The following is a 7,667-nucleotide window of genomic DNA, read 5'->3' as shown; positions in this document are numbered from 1 at the left end:
CTGATCTATCAAAGCAGGCAAATGTAATGTTACATGCCAGGGAATAATCTGTGCATGGACTTCCAAAAAGTGAGCTCTTCTCTTTTGGACACTTAGCCTTTTCATTGGAAAAATTATATTGTATTGAGAAATATTTCTAGAGACATCTCTGTGATCTGCTAAGTAGGAAAAGCCCCAATTTCCCTGTCTATCTTTATGAGGGTTCCCCCACAATAAAGTTCTCCCCATGAGGAAGGCATTAAGTGAGAAGAGCTTAGGGACTGAAATTTTCATCATAAGGACTAATGTCTTATTTCAAAGAATGTTAGCAAAATCCTAAACACTTCAGATTATTTTTAATGACAAGACAGCATCTATGTATGATCACAACCCCTCCAACTGTATGAATTGTTACGCAATGTGCCACTTTCTTTTGTGACTCTAGGGATGAATTTATTGAGACATGGAGCAGTGTAAGACGATGAGCCATCATTTCCTGTGCAGTGTTCTAGAAAAATTATTCCCAAGAGAAATTCTTTGAAGACAGGGTATGATAGTTAAATAAATTTGGGGACTGTTACATAGAAAAAGATCATCCCCTGGAGGTTCTTTTCTACTTAATCTAGACCAGGTCTCAGAATTCTTTCAACATCGCACTCTAGTAAGCTCTGCTAGTTGACTGGTCTTGGTAAAGAAATGAAACCTGTCCCAGCTACTTAAGAGGCTAAGGTGGGAGGATCACTTGAGCCTAGGAGTTCAAGCCTGCAATGAGCTATGATCATGCCACTCCAACCTGGGTAACAGAGTAAGACCCTGTTGAATCCTGTTTTACATTCCTTTTGTACTCTGGTCTAGTAAGTTTAGAAGAACTTAAAACTGGGATGAGGCCAAGACTGGGGGCTGCTCAGTGCCTTAGGACAACAGTAGAAGTCTGAAAGAGTGTGCCAGCCCTTTTGTCTGAAGGCAGAAAGTCTTGAGTGGAAGACTGTATTATTTGCCAGTGAATTTTCAATAGCAGAAGTTTGGTTTTGATAATGGATTAGTTAACAAAGTACCCTTGGGTGTCCATGGGCACAGAGGTAAGTGGGCTTCTTAGCAAAAACAATTGACCAGGAGATAGGCAGATGACCCAGGGGGTGGTATTGGTACAGAATGCAATGTATGAATACAGCTTTGCTCCAAGAATAGTAAGAGACACTGCCACACCAACACACTAAAGAAGAAAAATCATTTGATCACATCAATAGATGCAGAAAGAACATTTGACAAAAGCCAACACCCATTCATGATAAAAGCTCCCATAAAACTAGGAATGGGGGGAACTTCTTCAAGCTGATAAAGAATATGTACAAGATACTCTACAGCTAATTTAATACTCAATGCTGAGGAGCTCGAAGCTTTCCCAGTAAGACCAGGAACAAGGCAAAGATGTTTCTTCTCACCACATTTTTCATCATCATATTGGAAGTCCTAGCTAATGCAATAAGAGAAGAAAAGAAAAGAGGTACTGATTGGGAAGGAAGAAATAAAACTGTCTTTGTTTACAGATGACACGATCATCTATGTAGGAAATCTGAAAGAATCAACAAAAATCTCTTGAACTGATGAGTGGTTATAGCAAAGTTGCAGGATACAAGGTTAATATAAAAAATTAAATTGCTTTCCAACATACTAGCAATGAACAGATAGAATTTGAAATTAAAAGCACAATACCATTTACATTGGCATCCAAGAAAATGAAATCTTAAGTGTAAGTCTAACAAAATATGTACAGGAACTATATGAGGAAAACTACAAAACTCTGAAAGAAATCACAGAACTCAATAAGTGGAGAGATAGTCCACGTTCATACAGAAAGTGCAGAAATAGACCCACATAATGTAGTCGACTGATCTTTGACAAAGGAACACAGGCAATAAAGTGGAGCAAAGATAGTCTTTTCAACAAATGGTGCTGGAACAGCAGTCACTTGCATGAAAAAAAAAAAAAAACAACGGAATTTAGACACAGACCTTACACCCTTCACAAAATGAACTCAAAATGGATCACAGACCTACATGTAAAATGAAAAACTGTAAAATTCCTGCAAGATAACATAGGAGACACTCTACCTGACCTTGGGTTTGGCAATGATTTTTTTTTTTTAGATTCCATACCAAAGGCATGATCCATAAATGAAAGAATTGATAAACTGGACTTTATAAAATTAAAAACATCTGCTCTGTGAAAGGCGCTGTCAAGAAAATGAGAAGACAAGTCACAGAATGGGAGATAATATTTGAAAAGACATATCTAATCTACAAAGAACTCTTAAAACTCAACGATAAGAAAACAGACACCCCAGCTCAAAAATGACTAAAGAACTTAACAGACACCTCGCCAAAGAAGATGTACAGATGGCAAATATGCATGTGAAAAGATGCTGCACGTCAGGGAAATGCAAATTAAAACAACAATGGATACCACTACGTACTTATTTAAATGGCCGAAATCCAGGACACTGACAACACCAAATGCTGGCAAGGATGTGAAGCAACAGGCACTCTCATTCATTGCTGGTGGGAATGCAAAATGGCATAGCCACCTTGAAAGACAGTTTGGCAGTTTCTTAGAAAACTAAACATACTCTTACCATACAATCTAGCAATCACTGTTCTTGGTATTTGCCCAAAGAAGTTGAAAATTTATGTCCACAAAAACCTACACACAGATGTTTATAAAGGTTTATTCATCACTGCCAAAACTTGGAAGCAACCAAGATATCCTAGTAGGTGAATGGATAAATAAAACGTGGTACATCCAGACAATGGAATATTATTGAGCACAAAAATGAAATGAGCTATCAAGCCATGAAAAGACATGAAAGAATCTTAGAAGCATGTTACTAAGTGAAAGCAATCAATTTGAAAAGGCTACATACTGTGTGACTCTTAACTATCTGGTGTTCTGTAAAAGGCAAAACTATGGAGACAGTAATAGGATAAGTGGTTCGAGGGGAAGGTGGGATGAATAGGCAGAGCATAGAGGATTTTTAGAGCAATGAAACTCCTCTGTATCATGCTGTAATAGTGAACATATGTTATTATACATTTTTCAAAACCCACAGAATGTACAATACCAAGAGTAAACCCTAATATAAACTATGGACTTTGTGTGATGATGTGTCAATGTAGGTTCATTGATTGTAACAAATGTACCACTCTGGTGGGGGATGTTGATAGTGGGGGAGGCTGTGAGACAGAGAGAGAGAGACAGACAGACAGAGAGAGAAGGGAGTAGATGGGAAATCTCTGCACCATCTGCTCAATTTTGCTGTGAATCTAAAACTGCTCTAAAAAGTATTCTATTTTTAAAAACCTATATATCTAAAAATATAATTATTCTTCTCTCAGTCACATTTTTTACCCTGTATTCTCTTATCTCTTTTTTCTGGCATTCCTACTAGTCAGATATTGGACTTCTTAGCTAAAACTTCTGATTTTATTCCTTTTTCTGTTCATTTCCCATTTGTTTTGTCTCTTTGTTATATTTTCTGGGAAATATCTTCATTATATCCCAAACTTCCAATTGATTTTTTTGCTGTAATATTTTAAAATTTCCATGTTTTTTTTTTATTTTCTGATTTTTCCTTCCTTCACTCCTTGTGCCCCTTACCCTGGATTGTGTTCTTTATTTCATGGTTGCAGTATCTTCTCTTATGCAGATGTTGATGTTTATGACAGTTTTATTTTTATGTTTAACCCTCCTTTCTGAAATGTGTGGGATTCTGTTAATGCTAGTTTTTAATTTCTACTTGTTTTTTATGTTGCAAGCCTTCTTGCTATGCCTGGAGTTTTTTGTCTCTCTGTTCATATTTAAGAGTGAGGCACCATAAAGCTGGTTGGGAACTAAGTACAGGGCATCATTTTAGAATGATGGGACAGAGAGCTAGCTTTTCTGTTATTAATGGTTAACCCACAAATATTAGTAATAATGGCTTTTTTCAAGCATTTGGGTTTGTTTAGTTTTGCTTCTCCATAGAAGGAGAATTTGTTGCTTTGCAGATATCAGCTTAGTTGCCAAGTTCTGGGGGAATGGGGGAGGTGGTGGGGGTCTCATCTTTTAATTTACAGACTTTTATTTATTTTATTTTTTTAGTTCAGAATTTTATGGGGGTAATACGTTTTGGTTACATAATTTGCTTTTGTACAGTTTGAGTTAAAGTTATAAGTGTGCCTTCAGTTAGTGCACATTGTACCCGTTATGTGTGAATTCACCCATCCCCTTCTCACCCTTCCCACCTACTTGATTTCCCTTGAATTTTACTTCCATATGTGCACATAAGTGTTGATCAATTAGTTCCAATTTAATATTGAGTACATGTGGTGTTTCTTTTTCCATTCTTGTGGTACTTCACTAAGAGGAATGGCCTTCAGTTCCACCCAGGTTGTTACAAAAGATACTAGACCACCATTTTTTTATGGCTGAGTAGTGCTCCATGGTATGCATATACCACATTTTATTAATCCACTCATGAATGTTTATGGGCACTTGGGTTGATTCCATATCTTTGTGATTGTGAATTGTGCTGCTGTAAACACTCAAGTACAAGTATCTTTTTAATAAAATATTTTTTTATCCTTTGCGTAAATACCTAGTAGTGGGATTGCTGGATGAAATGGTAGGTCTGCTTTTAGTTCTTTGAGGTATCTCCATATTACTTTCCATAGAGGTTGTATTAGTTTGCAGTCTCACTAATAGGTTATAAGTGTACTTCTGTTTCCACATTCTCGCAAGCATCTGTTGTTTTGAGACTTTTTAATAAAAGCCATTCTCACTGGAGTTAGGTGATATCTTATTGTGATTTTGATTTGCATTTCCTTGATGATTAGAGATGCTGAATGAACATTTTTTCATTGGCCATTAGTCTATTGAAAAGTTTCCGTTCATGTCCTTTGCCCACTTATTAAAGGGATTGTTTGATTTTTTCTTGCTGATTTGCTTGAGTTCTTTGTAGATTCTGGCTATCAGATGTTTATCAGATGTATAGCATGCAAATATTTTCTCCCATTCTGTAGGCTGTCTGTTTGCTCTATGATTGTGTCCTTGGCTGTGCAGAAGCTTTTCAATTTGATCAGGTCCCATTTATTTATTTTTGTTGTTGCTGTGATTGCTTTTGGGGTCTTTTTCATAAATTATTTGCCTAGGCCAGTATCTATAAAGACTTTTATTTAAGTTAACCTCCCATGTTTAATCTCTTGAATAACCTTTGGCTTCTCTCCTGACCTCTACTAGGCTGGGCAACTCCATTTCTAGGAGGTTGTCTGGTTTATTTTCTCCAGAGAAATGAACCATCTGTGTTTTGGGGATGAGAAGGAATAGTCCCTTAGCTATGCATGGTGGAGCCTGGGTGTCTACTCCTACTATAGATTTGAAACCCGTGTACTTGTGTTTCATGTCTCTCCTCTACTTTCTGTGGAACCCTTTGGAGAGGATTCTAGAGTGAATTTGCTTGTATCTTGATAAAATCCTCAGTTGTAGGCACTTAGTTTCAGCTTTTTTTGTTCTACTAAGGCAGTTACCACACTTTCATCTAATTTTCATCTTGAAAAAAAATGATGTTGCCTACTCTTCAACTCTCTTTGTAATTTTTCTCTTCTTAATGGGAGGCAAAAAAAATGAACACATGATTTCAATCCACCATGTTCAACCACAGATAATATGATTTTGAATATATATGGGTTTTTTGGTTATAATAATCTTTTATTTTATATGAAAATGTAATTATGCAATAGTTATCAGGAAAGTTAAATCCAATAATTAGTATTTAGGCTGGGGAATAGTTTTCAAGTTTTCAGCAGATACCAACAAAATCCTATACAATTTACACAGTTCAAGCAAACACAAGGAAACACTTGTTCAGTTTCTATGAACCATCAATAGGATAAGGATAAAATGCCCTTCTATTATATCACAAATAAATTAGGTTTTGAATGGTAGCTTTTCAACATAATAAAATAAAGACACACATACAAAATAAAGAAAATATCTCTTCCCATTCTAAAGCACTTTTGTTTAGTCCATATACGCTTTGAATAATCTTGTAATAAGTTTCTGCTGCAACTGACAATGTTCACAGTGAATCTATGGGGGTTTAGTGTTCTAAGAAGTCAATAGTAGCATCAGTAGGAGCGTTAATAGTACTTCCAGAATCTGTAAAATCCTAGTGCTACTACCATGCAAACAAACACTGAGGATACAAGGTAATGAATTGTCTCAAGTTTGTTAGACTCCATCAGTGTTTTTAAGGAAGCAATTTCAGTGTCAATTTTATTACTGGTCTCTGAAATAACACTGGGTATCCTTTTTCATAAATTCTGTGGTTGCTTCCGTAAGTTGCTCTTCTTGATCTATAAACATATCTGTTACTCTACTCCTTTCTAGGTTGATGTCCAATTTATAATCTGCTGTGATTCTACTGGTTTCTTTTTTTTTTTTTTTTTTTTGAGACAGAGTCTCACTGTGTTGCCCGGGCTAGAGTGCCGTGGCGTCAGCCTAGCTCACAGCAACCTCAGACTCCTGGGCTCAAGCGATCCTCCTGCCTCAGCCTCCCGAGTAGCTGGGACTACAGGCATACGCCACCATGCCCGGCTAATTTTTTTTCTATATATTTTTAGTTGTCCAATTAATTTCTTTCTAATTTTAGTAGAGACGGGGTCTCGCTCTTGCTCAGGCTATTTTCGAACTCCTGAGCTCAAACAATCCTCCCGCCTCGGCCTCCCAGAGAGCTAGGATTACAGGCGTGAGCCACCGCGCCCGGCCTCTACTGGTTTCTTGTTTCATGTATTAGTTGTTGCTTAACCTGGTCTAATTAGTTGTTGCTTCACCTGGTCTAATGGCTAAATGAGCCATTAGCTGTTGTACTATTTCCTGTTGAGCTTGAGTGACTATCTCCTTGTAGATAGTATCCAGGGTGACATTTGATAAAGTGGTTAATGCTGATACAATTGTTTCTGCTTGTGTTTTGTCATTTCCGTGAGTTTCCAAGTCTTGCACCAATACATGGGTATGAAAAGTTAATTTCCTTTGTTCTAAAGAAGTTATGTCCACTGGCCTCCCATCATATCCTTCCTTGGTTGTAGTGGTGAAGAATCTCTCCACAGGACTGGTGAGAAATGCCCATGGGGCTTGAAACCCAGTAGCCCCTGCTGTCTTTAGAGCTCAAGAGCCACCAAGCCCAGTGACTCCTCAGGTCCTCAGAGTTTTCCGGTTGGTGGGCGAATATATACAGTTTTTAACGTCAAGAGAAAATGCCCAGTATGTGAAGAAATTAGAAGACAAAACTGTGAAAGGAAACATACTAAGGTTTATGCCTAGGTTGTGAAATTATTTGTGATAATTTACTGTTTTCTTTAAAAAATATTTTCTGCATTTGCCAAATTTTTTGCAATAATCATACAGTACTTCATAATAAAAGAACTTAAAAATACATTTAAAAATCCATACTGGTGCTTATATTAGCTCAACAAGGGCAATTTTAATTGCAGTGAAAATTAGTGACCTAGAGAAAAAAAAAGTGCCATTTTCTTTGTGCCAAATGTTAAAGCTTTAATAATAAATTAAATTTAAGTAGTGGAGAAATAAGCTATAATCTTTCTAGTAAAAAGTGGTGAATTTTCTTTTCACTATTAATATGAGTTCAATTTCTA

The 7,667-nt window shown here is 36.7% G+C and overlaps 1 pseudogene; it reads right to left on the bottom strand.

Moving 5' to 3' along the window:
- Window positions 1-6,152: 6,152 nt before the first annotated feature.
- Window positions 6,153-7,240, bottom strand: LOC105805480 (annotated as a pseudogene).
- Window positions 7,241-7,667: the final 427 nt, after the last annotated feature.

Source organism: Propithecus coquereli, unplaced genomic scaffold (assembly GCF_000956105.1).
Source record: "Propithecus coquereli isolate 6110/MARCELLA unplaced genomic scaffold, Pcoq_1.0 Scaffold13, whole genome shotgun sequence".
In the NCBI taxonomy this organism is placed as follows: Eukaryota; Metazoa; Chordata; class Mammalia; order Primates; family Indriidae; genus Propithecus; species Propithecus coquereli.
Note: the sequence above shows the minus strand (reverse complement) of the source record. Positions and strands in the feature narration are given on the sequence as shown.